Source organism: Myotis davidii, unplaced genomic scaffold, assembly GCF_000327345.1.
Source record: "Myotis davidii unplaced genomic scaffold, ASM32734v1 scaffold118, whole genome shotgun sequence".
NCBI lineage: Eukaryota > Metazoa > Chordata > Mammalia > Chiroptera > Vespertilionidae > Myotis > Myotis davidii.
Genome location: NW_006290441.1, coordinates 2,981,870 through 2,999,567, shown reverse-complemented (window position 1 = coordinate 2,999,567; position 17,698 = coordinate 2,981,870). Strand labels below are relative to the sequence as shown.

At 42.2% G+C, this 17,698-nt stretch overlaps 1 protein-coding gene across 3 annotated transcripts in view; it reads right to left on the bottom strand.

Annotated features, from left to right (window-relative positions):
- The window catches only part of ST5 (suppression of tumorigenicity 5), a 104,322-nt gene that overhangs the window by 78,844 nt on the left and 7,780 nt on the right, over positions 1-17,698 (bottom strand). Inside the window, exon 1 of one of the 3 annotated variants that reach the window (XM_006763484.2) lies at positions 10,509-10,659. The exons of the other annotated variants lie outside the window; for them this stretch is intronic. The gene's annotated coding sequence lies outside the window, so the exon portion shown is untranslated. Of the gene's footprint in view, positions 1-10,508; positions 10,660-17,698 lie in introns of those variants that run through there. 3 annotated transcript variants of the gene reach the window in all.

Below are 17,698 nucleotides of genomic sequence, written 5' to 3'. Positions count from 1 at the left end.
CATATAAGCATCATAGAGAGCAATCTGGTGTGACCTAGTAAAGATGAGAACGTGTACCCCACTACAGGCAGCTGGTGTACATAAACTCTCACACATTCCTCCTTCAGGGATGCTCATCACAGCACTATTTTTAATACATAAAAAGGAGAAATACTTGAACCATCTCTCACTATTATACAATGGTGCATCACAGACCAATGTAATTGAATGATTTTATACATGCACACTTTTCAATAACACTGAGTGGATCAAATCAAGCTGCAAAAGGCTGCATGCAGGAATGGTGTCATATGTATGAAATTTTAAAATATATAATACTATAGTTATGGAAACACATACCTATAAAAGGATAAGCTATACGTGGTAATGAGGCATTTCAATGTGCAGGGAGAAAAGGATTGGAGAAAGTTTTAGTCATACCTGTCATATTAAAAACATTTTTTACCAGCTTTCAGGCAAATATGGTAAAATGTTAAAATGTATTAAATTTGGGTGAACAAGTACATAGGTTCAATTTCTGGTTGGGGCACATGCATGGGTTGCTGGCTCAATCCCCAGTAGGAGTGTGCAGAAGGCAGACAATCGATGTTCCTCTCATCAATGTTTCTCTCTCTCTCTCTCCTCTCCCTTCCTCTCTCTCTATAAAGTCAATAAAAACATATTCAGGGGGAAAAAGCTATGGCTTCACAGTGGCCTTGGTCTTGACTACACAACTGGAAATTCCATTTCTCTAGTTAATTAGATAAAAGCTAAAGAAGCTCAAGGAACAGAGTGAGAAAAGAGGGCTGACAAAGCAAGGTGATCATTACAAGGCAGTCTTGCATATAGGCAATGTGGAACACCTAAAACCTGAAACCAACCAAGAAAGTATTGGCTATGCGGCATCTACGAACCAGTATAGAAGTTCTCTCGGCAGGTGCATCTCCATTCTGGGTATGGTAGCCCCCATTGCACAAGCCCCCAGAGGGCTAACAGTTGTTAAGAAAACACAGGAAGGTGCCCCATCTGAGATTTCACGGGTATCCACTGAAATTAAGCCACTCTTTGTACTTTGGGACTGTGGATCTCATCTAAGGAGCTAGCTACCTGCATTTCCACAAGCAGTTAGCTTCATCCCAGGTCCCAGAGCTTGAATTTGCCCCATGTCCATAAAAAAGCACCATCAGTTTTTCTTTGCATTGAACATAGATTGTGATCATGGCAGTTTTTCCTGTCTTCTAAGATCACTGTTGCAAAGAGGAAAAGGTAGGTACAAGAGCATAAAAGCACACACATGCCAACTCTTTGGTGGCTCCAATTCCCCTCATTCTACCTGCCTCTGACCAATGAAGAGGACAGAGAGCAAGGGACACATCTGCATTTTGAAGGCAGTCACCTCCCTGCCTTGTTGTTGTTTTCATCTTCTAGAAAAGTTGTCCACTCCCAACTAGGATCTCTCCCTGGGTCACTATAATCCCATGATTTGCTTGTGATGTGAGCATCATTCAGCAATTTCCCAGGGCTGGTATTATCTAGAAGTGATGATGGTCATTTCCAGATCAGACACAATCACACAGATAAAGCAAAGGGCAATCCCTGCCTGGCATTTATGACCAAAGAGATGGAGGAGAAGAGAGGGGAAGAATGCAATGGGCTTGTTCACCAGATCTCTCAGTATTGAGTCAGTCTCCTATTTGTAAGTGAAGGAAAAGTCCAATCCCTGATACTTCAAAGGGAATTTTACATTTGATCAGTCTCGTCCCTCCCAGGGCTATTATAAAGATTAAATAAAATTCGTAATGTTTTAATACAGGCAAGAACACAGTTACAAAGCTCTAATTCTCTAGTTGAAAGTCAATCCTCCCATTGATTTTCCAAAGTTTGTGGATCTGTTTCAGTTGGAAATACAGAATACAGAGTACAGAACATAGAACTCAGGATTTCTGGATTGATTACTGCCCAACTCTTTCAAAATCCCAACTAAAAAAGTGACAATGCAAGGAGACCATCTAAGGAGTGTGATGAATACCCATGCCCATGGGTATTTTAAGCTCCACTGTTCTATCAGGTTGCTGGAAAGCTATATAAATATGTACACCATTAACTCAGTGGTTTTCACTGAGCTGCAACTTCATGTAATACATTTGTATTTTATTAGCAGTCCCCACAAGAGAGCTACAGGAAATCTAAATCACATAAGCATTTGCTGTAAAAAATAATACAGAAATGTCATTGTGGTTGTAAAAATAAAAAAAGAATAAAATATAACTCTTGATGAAAAAATGGTATGATAACTATCTACTATATCATTCAACATCTGCAATGAAGATATTCATATAAGAAATCTCATTAAAATATAAAACTAAAAAACAAACTTTGTCTGCCTTGAGAAAAGGGTATGTTTCCTCTTACCTAAAGTTTAGGTATCAGAAGGTCAGTTTCCATGACTACCAAGGAACTCCAAGTCCAAGGCCATTAATAGAAGCCATCTTAATTAACTAGATTAGGACATGTGCAAGGTCTTCTTTGCTTTGTTGTTGATGATCTGTTTCTCTTATTAACATGATTATGGACTTCCTTTGCCAAGCATTGTTCCCAGGTGTTAATTATGTTAATTCATTTAATACTCTAAAACTAGCCTATGAGGTAAATGCTATCAATTCTATTTTACCAAATAAGAAAAATAAAACCAAAGGTCATACAGCTAGTAAAAGGAAAAGCCAGACTTCAAACTAGGTCTGACTTTGAAGTTCCTGCTCCTTCCACTAAGAACATCTTTATTATGTCTTCTGAGGCCAGTCATCTCAGTTCCTCTTTTGAAAGATTGGAATACAAAACCAATGAGATAATGTATGTAAAAATATTTAATGTGTTGTAAGTTATTATTCATATATAAATAACTATCATTATCCTGACTAAAGCAGAGGTGACATTTCTGCTTACACACACACACACACACACACACACATCACACTAGCAAAGACAGCAGGAAATGAACTCCAAATACAGCCCAACAGAAACACTTTTCTCTCAACATTAAAACTCATATAAGCGCTAACTGATTTGGCTCAGTAGATATCGAGCATTGGCCCAGGTTCGATTTCAATCAATGGCACTTACCTTGGTTGGAGGTTCCCTGACCTTGGTTGGTGCATGTGCAGGAGGCAACCAATGGTGTTCTCTTCCACATTGATGTTTCTCTCTCCCCCTCTCCCTCCCTTCCATTCTCTCTAAAAATCAATGAAAAAATATCCTCGGGTGAGGATTAACAAAAAAATAATAATTATGATAAGTAAAACTCAAAAAAACCACGTAAGCATGTGGGTCAGTCACTCCCTTCAACATAGGTGTTTGGCAAGATAGTGAGAAAACATCCCACTCCCAGACTTTGCTGGGCACAGACTCTGTTTGCCTTGGAATCATGAAGATGGTGGTATTAAGCCAGGTTGCCCTTCTTATCTCCCAGCTCCACTTTAACCTCTTTTTCTTCAATGATAATCATCCTAAAAGTATTATTGCAAGAGATATCTTAGGAAGAGGAATTTTCATCTCAAGTGTTCATTTCTGGCTCATCCACAAGTCCATGACTTTAGCTCAAAGTTCTTCAAAACTATGAAACCTACAATATGCGTATTTCATATAGGCATGATGACAATGACCCAGGAGAGAGAGAGATACACAGGGTGGGGCAAAATAGATTTATAGCTATTTGTATATAAAATCTATAATAATAAAAGCATAATATGCTAATTAGACCAGATGACCTTCGGGAGGAAGCTGGGACTGCCAGGGAAGCCCAGGTCCCTGGTGCCTACAGGCAGCTGGAGTGAAGCCCAGGGTCCTGGGTGCCAGAGGGAAGCCGGTGCTGGCAGCTGGGGAAAGGAAGACCTATTCTTGCACGAATTTCGTGCACCGGGCCTCTAGTAATACAATAATTAATAAATACTAATAAAGTACTCACAAGGTGCATGTGCCATCTCCTGCCCTAACATACACCAGGCTCTCCCTGATAGCTTTCTCTGCATCCTAGCAACTTCAGTACCTATGTATATGGATCCACTCAAAACTCATGATTGATTCCCTGATTTCAATGTTACTTTAACCGTTTGACTGCTAAGGAGCGCTATCGCGCTCTTCTTATTTAAAACAAATTTATGTAAACAATTGGTATTTTTTTAATTTTTGTTGTTGCAAAGCAATACAAGTGAATTTATTGTATAAAAAGTGTTTTACATTTTTTCCCATAGACGCGCAATTAGTGCCGCAGTTTTGGCATATGTCCGAAAAAATACGTCAGCAGCCAAACGGTTAATTACCTACCTATGGACAAACATTGGACCTTGTCATTGCCTAAGACTACACATCTCAATTTTGTCCTACAAAACCCTATGTCCTGACAACAATTTCCCTTCCTGCCTATCTCTTGACCTTTTTACTACCCAATAGCTGCTCTTTGACCTTGGCCAAGTCTCTCTTCCCTAGTTTACATCAGCCACCACCTTTTTGTCCTTCCAGGCAAGAATCCATGATCCATCACTCCCTCAAATCCCTATCCCCTTTCTCCTTCCACTGTACCTGCTTGTAAAGCTCTCACTCTGGATCAATTCAAGCATCAGTATACACTGTTCCCAGTGAAAGCAACTAAAAATTGCTGGTCAGAAATCAACATGTCTAAAACATGTCTGGAAGATCTTTTGTAGATACATTCTGAAGTATTTATGGATGAAATGGTATGATGCCTTTTTTGCTTCCAAAAATGCAGTGGGGGAAAAAGGGGAGGCGGGGTATGGACAAGGATAAAGATAAAACAGGCTAGTTCATGTGTTGATAATAGTTGAGGCTGGATGATGTATATATGGGTATTCATCTTCTATTCTATTTTTGTGTATGCTTGACATCCCCACAATCTTCCATAATAAAAAAAGTTTAAAAAATAAAACCACTTAAGTGAAAGATTAATGGGGAAGAGTGCCAAAGGTCACCCACAGATTATCTGCTAGTTATAAAATGAAAACTATAATTTTACAACAGAGAAATTTGGCTGACCCTACCTTAAGTAGCAACCAAATTTAGCATCAATAATAGTGGGAAAACCAGAAATTATGTGCCTCTGCTCTCTGCATCATTTATAAAGAGTTTTTGTCTCCTCTAAAATGTTTAAATCTAAATCTAATCAAGCCTCTATATCTAGTTTACAGTTTACAGAAAATACCACATTTTGGGAAGCATCTCTGTTGGTGAGAGAGAAAGAGCCTAAACAATACTCCAAAGAAACAATAAGATAAGTCCACAACATAGCAAATAAACTTAGGTTACAATTTTTTAAAAAAAGGAATGCCTAAAACTAAACTCATCATCTCCCTTGTCACCCCTAATAAAACTTTTTCTTCCCTGTACTTCTTCCATAAAGTCGCCTGAGTTTCTACAGCTCCTCCCTGACTTTTCAGTCTCCTTATTTGCAGGACATAACCAAGTCCTGCAAATTCCACCTCCTTAATGTCTCAGAGTCACCTCCATTCCTCTGCCACTCTTAACTCAGATTGTATTCTTGATTGCTTGGTTTACCACAATAATCTCCTAAAAACCATCTCCTTGTTCCTACTTTTACATTCTTCAAATTTGCTCTCTACACTTCAGCCAAAGTGATCTTGCAAATGTAGCCACATCACTCCAGTGCTCAAATTCTGTTAGCAGCTCCTTTGCCCACAGTGGTGCTTCCCAGAATGCGGTGAGGAACTGCAAGGCGGGCACCCCACATCCCACTGCCAGCACTGAAGGGCATGCAATCACCAGGTGACCCAGTCATTCACTTTGTAATGCTTTCAAACCTTCTCGCTAGATTAAGAGGAAAGTCTCCACTTGCTGCTGTCTTTGACACCTGATAATCTCTTAAGAGAGAAGACTTTCATAGGCAGTAGTATCTAGTTAAAATTTTAATGCATTTTTTGTCTTCCTTGTATTTACTTTAAAAGTTATCTTCTGTGTATAGTAAATAGTATAGATTTTTCACTTTAAGAAAGTAAGATAATGTTTCAATGAATTAAGTTTGGGAAAAAATTCAGGTTTCTCTGTATGAGTGTGGTGATTTCAAAACAAGTTTGCAAACTGTTCGCTATTCCTGTCCTTGAACCAGACAGCCTGTGACCGCCTCAAGGCTATGTGAGGGCACCTGACTTCCAAACACGGTTAGATTAGGGCCATGCAACCTCTGCAGTCTCTCTCATAGCGCTGGCTTTCAGGTCCTGAGCCACCTGGTAAGAAATCTAGCTGCCCCTGGGGCTGCCATGCTGGAGGGACCACAGAGAGTAACAATGGAGGTTGGGGTAATGGGGTGAAGCAAAAGGGATAGAGCTGAGGAGGCCCAGCTGCTTGACTTTTCCCAGCGCGGGCTCCACACACAGGGTGCGTGAGTCTTCTGCTGATTCCAGCCCGAGCCACCCTCTGACTACAACTGCATGAGAAGACTCCAAGCGAGACCACCAAACCATGAGAGGTAATAATAAAATTACTGCTCTTTAAACAGCCACTATGTCTAGGGGTGGTGTGGTATCATCTTGACACTGCTCACGCTGCACTATGTAAGCACATGGTCGATGGGCAGCTATGTGCCGTAACTCGGCACATACTGCTTCACTCCCGTCTTTGCACATGCCAATCCCTTGACCTGGCATGCCCCACCTTGTCTTGTCCACTTAAAAAAATAAATCTATTCCTCTTTCAAAATCTGAATCGGTACCATGTCCTCCGTGAAACCTTGCCCTCACCTTCCTCGCTCTCTTGCCACCAGTAACTGGACTAGCGCTTTCCTCCCAGTGCCACGTGTATGGCAGCATAAATCACACTACAGTGTACTCACCTTTTATATGTCTTGTCCACTAAACTATTAAATGCTTTAAGGGTAGTGATTGTATGTTTGTATGCAGCTGGTCACAAGGGGCCTAATGAATGTTTGCTGATCTGAGGTATAGTTTCCCCTTCTGCTTCCTTATTTAGCCTATTTCTACTAAAAACATTTCGGTCTAAACTCCTGACTGACAGGGACAGCAATGATGTCGGTCAGTGCTACTCTCCTTGTCCCTAACTTTGGCTTCAAGGATTTTACTTAACCTGACCCTTGAATAAGGCTTTCTTTTCCAGTTCACAACCCATAGGAGCAGTAACCCTAAGCTGGCCCAGCAGTAAATGCTGACTTTTTATTTATTATGTTATTATTTTTTTTTATTGATTTCAGAGAGGAAGGGAGAGGGAGAGAGAGATAGAAACATCAATGATGAAAAAAAAGAAAGAAAAAGAAACATCAATGATGAGAATCATCAATCGGCTGCCTCCTGCACGCCCCCTACTGGGGATCAAGCCCGCAACCCAGGCATGTGCCCGGACTGGGAATCGAGTCCGCAGGCCAACGCTCTATCCACTGAGCCAAACCGAACAGGGAGAAGCTGACTTTTTAAATACAATTAGGTGGGACCTACTAGTTCAATATCTGGGATATAAATGAGTCCCAACAAATACTATTTCTCTTCCTTCTCTCACTTCAAAAAATCTCCCTTAATTTATCTTCTAAACAGATTAAGAAATTTCTCCCCACTTCTTCCTGCTGCTCCCCTGTCACAGAATCACAACTTCCGGGGTCTTAACATCCCTTCAGACCTTGACCCTTGACTCTCCTCAGCACCAAACCATGCATCTTCAACATGCAATTGCCCTCCTGTTCCCACTGCACCAAACCAGGTGTGACCTGAGAGAGAGGTTTTTCTGCCACAATATCTAGGTCTAGTGTATCAAAATGAAGCTTTTCAGAAGGGGAGTGATGCAGTTCTCCCCAAACATTAAGAAAAGGAATCTGGCCCTGGCCAGTGGGGCTCGGTTGGGTGTCATCCTGTGCACTGAAAGGTCATCAGTTCAATTCCCAGTCAGGGCACATGCCCAGGTTTCAGACTCCATCCCTCCCTGGGTGTGCAGGAGGCAGCAGAACAATGTTTCTCTCCAATCAATGTTTCTCTCTCTCCCTCTCCCTTCCTCTCTCTCTAAAAACCAATTAAAATATTTTTTTAAAGAAAAAAAAAGGAATCTGGTTGTATTGTATAAGAATAACAGAAAACAAGAAACAGGATTGGGGATCAGGTGCAATTTCTTCATCTGCCTCTCTCACTAAAGTTTTGGTAAACTGGGTCAGTAATGTTCCTCTAAACAGCTGCAAAAAATGTTTTTAATGGTTATGATATATACAAAATGAGAAGTATAGTAATAATTTGAATACAGATAGCCTCACTCACTAAAAACACTAAAGTGGACAAGTTTACAAATTTTATGTAAGAAGCAAATTAAAAGGAAAAAGATTATTTTGGTTTTTATCAATTATAAAGTTATAGTTTAAATGTAAAAATTAAAACCATAAAAACATGAATTACTTTTTTAATCCTGATGAATGAATAAAAGAATTTAAAAGTATGACATAAAATCCAACTCAACAGCCATAGGGCTGGGGAGCCATTAAGTTCAATATCATATATTTGGGTCCATAAACATTTAAAACATGTGAAAGGTAAATAATTAGCATAAACAAAGTCAAAAATTAAAGAGAAAAAAACTGGGGGGAAAATATCAGCAACATATAAGGCAAAGAGTCCTAATGTAATATATATGTAAAAGTTCTTACAAAGCTACAGGAAAAAATACCAACCAAACAGAAAAATGAACAAAATATTTGAACAGAAAATTCACATAAAAATAAACGCAACTTCCAGTGAGCATAAAGGATATTCAATTTCACTAATAAAGAAATCCTAAATAAAGTAACAATAAAAAATCCCTTTTCACCTATCAGATTGGCAAAGATGAATAACACCCACGTTGCCAAGGGCGTGTTAGAAATAGGCACCTTTATATACTGTGGATGAGAATTAATTGATGCAACTCCTTTGGAAGGCAGTTTGGCAATATTTATTAACATTTTAAATGAGCATAATACCCTTTGATTAGCAAACCTTCCCTTCTAGGAATTTTGCCTAAGGTAATACAAGTATTGGAACACTTGGGGGGAAAAAGATGGCTGTGTATTGCCGCTTATTGTAGCACTGATTTAAAAAAAAATTGGAAACAACTCAAATGTCCATCAATAGGGCTTGATTAAAGTATGATACATCCATCTGAAGAAACACAATGCTGTCGCTGAAAGTAATATACTGACATGGAGAAATAGCCTAGGTAAATTATCAAGTGAAAAATTTTACAGTAAAACATAATCATTTTTATGTGGTAAAAAGATATAAAATTTGGCACTTTAAGCACTTTTAAGTTTATAATTCAGTGGTATTCACAATGTTGTGCAACCATCACCACTATTTCCAAAACTTTTTCATCACCCCAAAACAGAAACTCTATAACCATTAAGCAATAAGTCCCCATTCTCCTCTCTCCCTAAGCTCCTAGTGACCTCTAATCTACTTTGTGTCTTTATAAATTTGCCCATTGTAGCTATTTCATATAAGCAGAATCACACAATATTTATCCTTTGGTGTCTGGCTTATTTCACTTAAGACAATGATTTCAAAGTTCATCCACATTATAGCAGGTATCAGACCTTCATCCCTTTTTAAGGCTGAATAATACTGTATATACCACATTTTGTTTATTCATTCATCTGTGGGTGAACACAGGTTGTTTCCACCTTGGCTACTGAGAATAATGCTGCTATGAACACTGCCATACAAGTAAGTATCTGAGTCCCTGTTTTCAATTATTTGGGGTTTATACCTAGACAAGTGGAATTGCTGGGCCATATAGTAAGTTTTAACTTTCTGAGGAGCCAAAAGAATTTGGTTCCATAACAGTTGCAACATTTACATCTCCATCAGCAATGTATGAGGGTTCTATTGCTCCACATCCTCACCAACACTTTTGATTTTCCATTTTATTTTTTTTCTAAAAATAAATTCACCCAAGATAGGTTCCTGTACGCTTGCTAATCAGCAATTATAACACATTACAGTTCTCATGTGTGCAAACAGCAAGGCCCTGGGTCAGCAAAAGTGAAAAGACCTGAGCCCTGGTCCTAGCTTTGCCACCCTGGGCACTCAGTTTTCTCATCTCTAAACTCTGAGGCATCTGGGACTGGGTCAGAGTTCCCAAACAATACGAATGGGTGCCAGCTGTGCAGATATAGTGACTTCTTCAAGCCCGGGCAGCACTGGGGCTCAGTGCCACCAGCAGCCTCCTTTCACCCCAGTGCGCCTTACAAAAGTGATCCCTTTCTGTGTGTGCAGGGGTATGAAAAAGACTGGGCAGTGCTAGGTCAGGTAACCCTTACTACCCCTTTCCACACGGAAACAACTCTATGCTTGTGCTGAACTAATGAGGGAAGCTTAAGAAGAGGAGAGAGAGCCTTAGGGGAAATCTAAGAGTCACGGACCACAAGGAAAAATGAAGATGGTCTCCCCAAGGGGAGAAGCAAGCACAGACCAGGACTCAGGAAATGAGAATGCCAAGGAAGAGAGGACAGTGGGTATTTACTAAGTCAAGTGTGTCACCTGAAGCCACAGGTCCTGAAGTCAACAGCAAGGGGCAGTGCCTGGAGCCATGCTGCTCTGGGAGGAGTGTCCCAAAATTTCCTGCTGGGACCGCAGACAGTAGAAAACCTGACCTCCGTGGGAAGAGGCACTGAGGCTGGCGAAGTGAAAGCCAAGCGAGAGCCTCTCTTCCAGGTGTTCTCAGCCTAACGGCTACCAACAGTGGACTTTGCCCTTGAATTGTACTCTGCAGCTAAAGAGATAATCTCCCAGGCATGTCTTGTGTAAACCTGGCTAATCAACAGCACACACTATGCCGATCCTGCCTGCAGTCCCCGAATCAGTCTGCCAACCAAAATGCTGTGCTGAAAGGCAGGGGGTGAGGGGTGGGGGAGCTTATCCTGGCATCAGTGTCACCTATCCTAACAGAATCAAATGCCCAGGTGGGTATATTCCCAAAAATTCAGTCAAACAGCTGTTTAGAGACAAGCACAGAGCTGGAAGCCTCCTCCGGAAGTGATATGGATATCGTGAGACGAGTCATTGTGACTGGGGCAACAGCTCTGTTGATACTACAGGGTAAGCCACCCAAGGGATTCTACCGTATAGACATGAAATTCTAGGTTAATGAAAGAAGGCATACCAGTTAGCATCTGGCCCTCACACCCTCATTTGAATCTCAGCTGCTGACCTTCTTAAGGAGCGGTTCCCAATAGCACTTAGAAAGCTTGTAAAAAAGCAAACTCTTGGGCCCCACTTCAGAACTACTGAAACAAGCTCTCCAGGTGAGTTTGGGGAACGCTCAAGTCTGCAACCACTGCTCTGCAGCTTCTAAGGGCTCTGCAACCTGGAGTTCAGAACCCCCCGACGTTCCTTAATTTTGAGGGACTGGAATATCACCTCTTAGTTACAATCAATAAGATAAACAAAACGAGTTTCTCCCACCCAATTCTATCATCCACATGGGGGCATAGGTTTCTTTTCTACCAACCAAATCCAGTTGCTTTCAGAAGAAGGATTCTCCAGTTCCCAGAGGCTTCGAGTCCTTCAAGATCTGACCTTGACAAATCTGTTCAGCCTCATCTCCTAAGTCATCTGTGAGTCCAAGCTCATGGTGGATGACCATGTACTGTCTGCTAAGTAAGTGAATGCTGAAGACAAAAACACTAAGGAATCTTTCCTAACCACATATATTTTCCTTTTGAAGCAAAGTAGTTACTAAAACAGACAGGGACAGAAAAGACAGGAACGGAGAATCCCATTACTTACAAAAGAAATTTGTGTGTGTGTCAGGAATCTGTGCTAAATCTGAACTCAATCTCACTCTGCTCTGCCCATCACAAACTACTGTCTAACCCAGGGGTGGGCAAACTTTTTGACTCGAGGGCCACAATGGGTTCTTAAACTGGACCGGAGGGCCGGAACAAAAGCATGGATGGAGTGTTTGTGTGAACTAATATAAATTCAAAGTAAACATCATTACATAAAAGGGTACAGTCTTTTTTTTTTTAGTTTTATTCATTTCAAACGGGCCGGATCCGGCCCGCGGGCCGTAGTTTGCCCACGGCTGGTCGAAGCCCACTGCCTGGGCTGAACGCAGATCTCACGAACACCAAGGAATGAGCGCATTAAACACCCTACACATTTTCATTTTGGAATCCCAATCCTTCATTTATAGAATCCAAACAGGATCAGTCCCATGGAAAAGAAGTATCCACCAACAGAAATTAGTCACTATTCAATTTCCAGCCAGTGAGAAGTGGTGGCCTAAACATTTCCAACAAATATGGAGACTCTAAGAGAGGCCTTTGAACTAAGAAATCATACCAGTTTATTTACAAGTGCTGGTTTACTGACAAATTTTTTAAAATTCTCCAAAACCACGCCCAGCCATCGTGGCTCCGTGGTTAAGCGTCAACCTATGAACCAGGGGATCACAGTTTGATTCCCAGTTAGGGCACATGTCCAGATTGCGGGCTTAAAACTCAGTGTGGGTCAGGCAGGAGGCAGCCAATCAATGATTCTCTCTCATCATTGATGTTTCTGTCTCTCCCTCCCTCTCCCTTCCTCTCTGAAATCAATAAAAATATTCCCCCCCCCAAAAAAATAGAATTCTCCAAAGTCAAAATCCATCTTTTTACCTAAAACAGGAGGAATCATAATCTAAGACATCTATCTACTTGTAAAGTGTTAATGAGAAAGATCATCACTCTTCCTACCCAGGCAAAGCGAGGGGATTCAGGTTATCTGTTTTCAAGTCTTGACACACACACACCGGCCCTCCGCTGTGTTTGGTATGGACTGGCATTCTCAATGTTGAACCAGGTACTCCTTTCAGAGAGAGCTGAGAAAAATCTCAAAAACTCCACAAATACCCAAAGCAATCCCAGCTTCCAATGGATAGAAAGGAGAACATGGAAGTAAACAACACATGACAATTCAGGAAATAATGTTCCTTAAATATTTTAGGGAACTAAGAGAAGGTACAGTTGACATACAGATCAGAGTGGAGACATATAAAGGGCACACATCCTTGGGAATCACACTGACTTAGGCTTGGACTTTCAGCATATTGGCCACTCCGAGTTCCTCATCTGTAGACATCAGAACATCAACAAATTCACTCACAGGCAGTTGCGATAATTTACTAAAATGATGCAAGTGAAAATGCCTGGTGTGACACAATGCCTAGACTAGAGTAAGCACTCTACTAATGACACACCACTAACTTAAAACCCACAGAAAGTTTTAATACACATATTTGCTTGATCCCAAGAAATATGCAGAATTGAATAGTTATTCAACATCCTTTCGCTAATTAGGTGTGTGCCTATACCAGTGGTTCTCAACCTTCTGGCCCTTTAAATACAGTTCCTCATGTTGTGACCCAACCATAACATTATTTTCGTTGCTACTTCATAACTGTAATGTTGCTACCGTTATGAATCATAATGTAAATATCTGATATGCAGGATGGTCTTAGGCGACCCCTGTGAAAGGGTCGTTCGACCGCCAAAGGGGTCGCGGCCCACAGGTTGAGAACCTCTGGCCTATACCCTCTCCAGATCCTATTTACCCATATATTTTTTCTTTTCAGGTGATCAAATTCAATATTCCTCTTAGCCAACCATCTCTCTCAAATACAATATATACCCCTCATTGTGGTTCTTCAAACTCCTTACTGTGGCATAAAGGCTCTGCCTGAACTAGCCTCCACCATCATTTTATGCCCTACATCCAGGGGCTCCCTGTATTCTAACAACGATGACTTTATGTTCTTAGAACAGGCCAAGCTCTCTCCGACCTCGGGGGCTCTGCCTCTGCTGTTCCCTCTTCCAGGAGTGTACTTCCCCCAAAGCCTCAAATACAAGGCTTCTTCTTGTTCTTGAACTTGCAGCTCCAATGTCATTTTCTCAGAGAGGCTTTCTCTAAATTTTTCTGTTGAAAATAGCTTTCACGTTCCTGTTACTCTCTTTTACGTGACCATTATTTCCTCCATAGCTCACACCGCGATCTTCCTCTCATTTACTGATTTCTTTACTGTTTCCTGACTGCTCCCCGACTATACCTGAAGCTCCATGATACAAGGATGCTGCTTTCTTCCTTATCTCTACATCCCCAGCATTTATAACGGCACCTAGAACAAAATGGATACTCGAAAACGATGTAGCGAATGAATAAATAAATTCAGTTTCGAAACAAGAGAGGCAGAGTTGGACAGCCCCCACCCGCCTTCATTTTGCAACTAACTGGTAGGCAGCAGAAAATGGGTTCTCAGGGAAAGGCTGTAAATTAAAAAGAGAAAAGGGTGAGGAGAAAGGAACCCACGGGGATCACAGAAAAAGTAATCTCAACTCTCCCACTGACAAGATGTTAACTGCTGGCGGGGGCTGGGAGTATGTCACAGGTGTGCAGTCTCCATGGCTTTCTTCTGCCTTCTCCAACAATTTTCCTCATTGTGACGAAATATACATAATTCCATGGTTTTCCCCCTTAGTGTCTACGCTTCCCAGGCTCAACTTCTTCCAGCAAAGCTATGTACACAACTGACCTTGGGTGGTGTTCAGGTAACAAGAAATCTGGATAGCACTGATTTTGAAACCCACCTCTGGGTTTTGAGATTTAAAACAAAACAAAACCAAAAACAACACAACTTCTTATTTCCATTTAATGCAATTTAAATAAAACAAACATTTCCAGTTGTTCCTCGTTGCTGTCTTTTAAACCTGATCCCTGCCACTTCCCTTCGGGACCTTTCCTCAGAGTCAACAAAACCCGCTGCCCTTCTTGCCACCAGCATCCCATCCTCACTCTGGCTCTCCCAGACGGCAGCTCAGCCATGCTGACAAACTCAGAGAGGCCAATGCTGCCCGGTCCGTTTCAAAAACCAGCAACTTCTCTGGCAGTCTTGCCATGTGTGTCTGAATCCAGAAGGGTGAGTGAGTCAGGGGTGAGGAGGAGGCAAAGAAAACAAGGAACTTCCGTGCGCTCTTCCCTTTCTAGATTCCAAAATCTCAATTCCCTGACCACAGCAGCTGAGTCAGTCAAGTCACGGACTGCAAACCACGGCCCCTGCCATTGCCAAGTTCATCTCAGCTGCCCCTCCTGCATTCAAGTGCCATACTTCTTTCTAGTTGCCAGGGTCAGTCGGGTTCTTTAATTATCTTTCCTATTGGCACCCATTTTGCCATGTGACAAATACATACACGCACGGGTTTGACCTTCTTATCCCCAGATCTTTACAAGCGAGTACAAAGCCCCAAGTGTGGTTTGTACACCGTCTGGTCGTCTCCTCTTTTAATCACTCACTCCTTCAGAACACACGGTAAATCAAAAATCGGTAACAAACTAAATAGGGTGGGAGATACTGGCCCAACATTGTTCCAGGAATACGTGCCTCCAATGAGGAATGTAGGGCATAATGTCAGTCACACCACAGCTGAGCTGCTGAGTGTACAGGGAGCTACTATGGAGTCTGAACTCCTGCCTGTCGGAGCCTCCAGAAGCAAAACAGAAGAAATAAAATGTCTGACTCTAATCTTCAGTGTTCAGTCTTTTCAGGCAAAAGGAACCTTAAATTATAGACAGCCTCATTCAAAGAGAAAATTTGTGAAGCACCTACTCCCAGGAACTCCCCATTCTGCTAGGCCTGCCTTTGGCCCATAAATTGGCACTGTTGATATGACCTTCCCAGGCTGTACTTCAACAAGAGATAACAACAAAGCTGCGAGCTTTGGTAGCACTCAAAGGAGATTTGAGGGACTTAAAACATGCTGCTAAGTTTGGCAGCGAAAGTTTCTGCTTCTTGCAGTTGGAGAAGGAAATCTCTTTATAATTACACTTGCAGATAAGATGCACCAAGCTCTGTGTGCTGTTCATTCTCGTTAGGAACAGATTAGGACCTCCTCATCTCAATCCCTGCTCTTCTGAGCGGTCCGAGCGGTCACTGCTGGGGCCCGGAGTCAGCATGTCTCTTGGGAAGACAAAGTGCCCGGAGCTTTATGACACCACTTACTGTCTTAGCCACAACCACCTGCCCGCTCTGCATACCTCGCTGTCTGTCCGGGTTCACACTCTCCTTTAGCCTGGCTCCTATCTTGCTCCTTCGCACAGGGTTCTGCCACGTCCCTACTCCAGGGCCATGCAACATACATTACTCATCAGAGAGTGGCCTTTCAACGGACATGCTCCTTAGGCTCACCCCGATTCCCCTCTGGTTTATATATTTCTTCACCACAGCAAAGCCCCAGGGCTATGATCTAGGTACTGACTGGGGGCACTTATGACTGCTCTGCTGATACTAGATATCTGCCCAAGACATAGAGTAGGGGTGGGGAACCTTTTCTCTGCCAAGGGCCATTTGCATATTTATAACATCAGTCGAGGACCATACAAAATTATCAACTTAAAAATTAGCCTGCTGTATTTGGTCAAACGTTTAATTAACTCACCCCTAATGCCTTGGCAAGCCAGACCAAATGATTTCTCCAGCCTTATACGGCCCACGGGCTAGATGTTCCCCACCCCCGACATAGAGGACAGGGATATCACCTCACATTTCTCAGCAGAACAAGCCTGACAGACTAGCCACTCAGAAACAAACTCTGGCCCTAACCGGTTTGGCTCAGTGGATAGAGCGTCAGCCTGCGGACTGGAGGGTCCCAGGTTCACTTCCGGTCAAGGGCATGTACCTTGGTTGCGGGCACATCCCCAGTGGGAGGTGTGCAGGAGGCAGCTGGTCGGTGGTTCTCTCTCATTGATGTTTCTAACTCTCTATCCCTCTCCCTTCCTCTCTGTAAAAAAATCAATAAAATATATTTAAAAAAAAGAAACAAACTTTGCTTGGCTTACAACTACAACAATTTCTTACGTTCCATTCAGCACTAGATACAGGACACTATTCTAGGCACCTGATACTGAGGCCTCAACCCCATGCAATTATACAGAAGAGGCACTGGGGCAGGGGCAGGCTAAGTAACTTCTCTAAGTGGCAGAGGCAGAATTTGACCCCAACAGTCCAGAGCCCAGGCTCTAAACATTACGCTTTCATTGGATGACTCTTCCCCCATCACATGGGTTTGTTTGTCTTTGCGCACAACTGGCTCACTCAAAACTCTAAAGGAGAGAGAGAGTCGGTCACAGAACACGGCAATTTTTCTCCACTGAGAGGAGGAAACAGGGATGGCCATATTTATCCCAGAGCTGGGCTAAGTCCACACAGCAGAACAAATAAGGATTCTACACACGTCGACCCAAATTTTCCCAGCAGCACCAAGTGAGACCCACCTCCTTCTTACAGACCTGGTGGGCTTCCTAGCTGACTGTGGGCTGGAGCCTCTGTGCAAGCTGTGGGAGCCCAGCCCTGTGCATCTGAGAACAGGTTCCTGGCTCTCCAGGTCATGAGTATGAAGTAGAAATGCTTCCTTGAATTCAGCTGCTGGGGTTTTAAAAAAAAGTTACTCAAATAGTTTTAAAACATAAACTATATATGTTGGCCAATTTGGGGAGATAAAATGTATAGAATATTATACTTAATTTCATAGAACTTCAGGGAATCTAGCTGAAAAAATAAGTCAGAATGTTGATGGAAACATCAGTCCAAACCTCCCACTTTCTAGAAGTGGAAACCGAAGCCTAGAGAAGCCATGTCACGTCCCCAGGGTCACCCAGCAAGTCATAGGTGGAGCCGGGACTAAAGCTCGGGTCTGCAG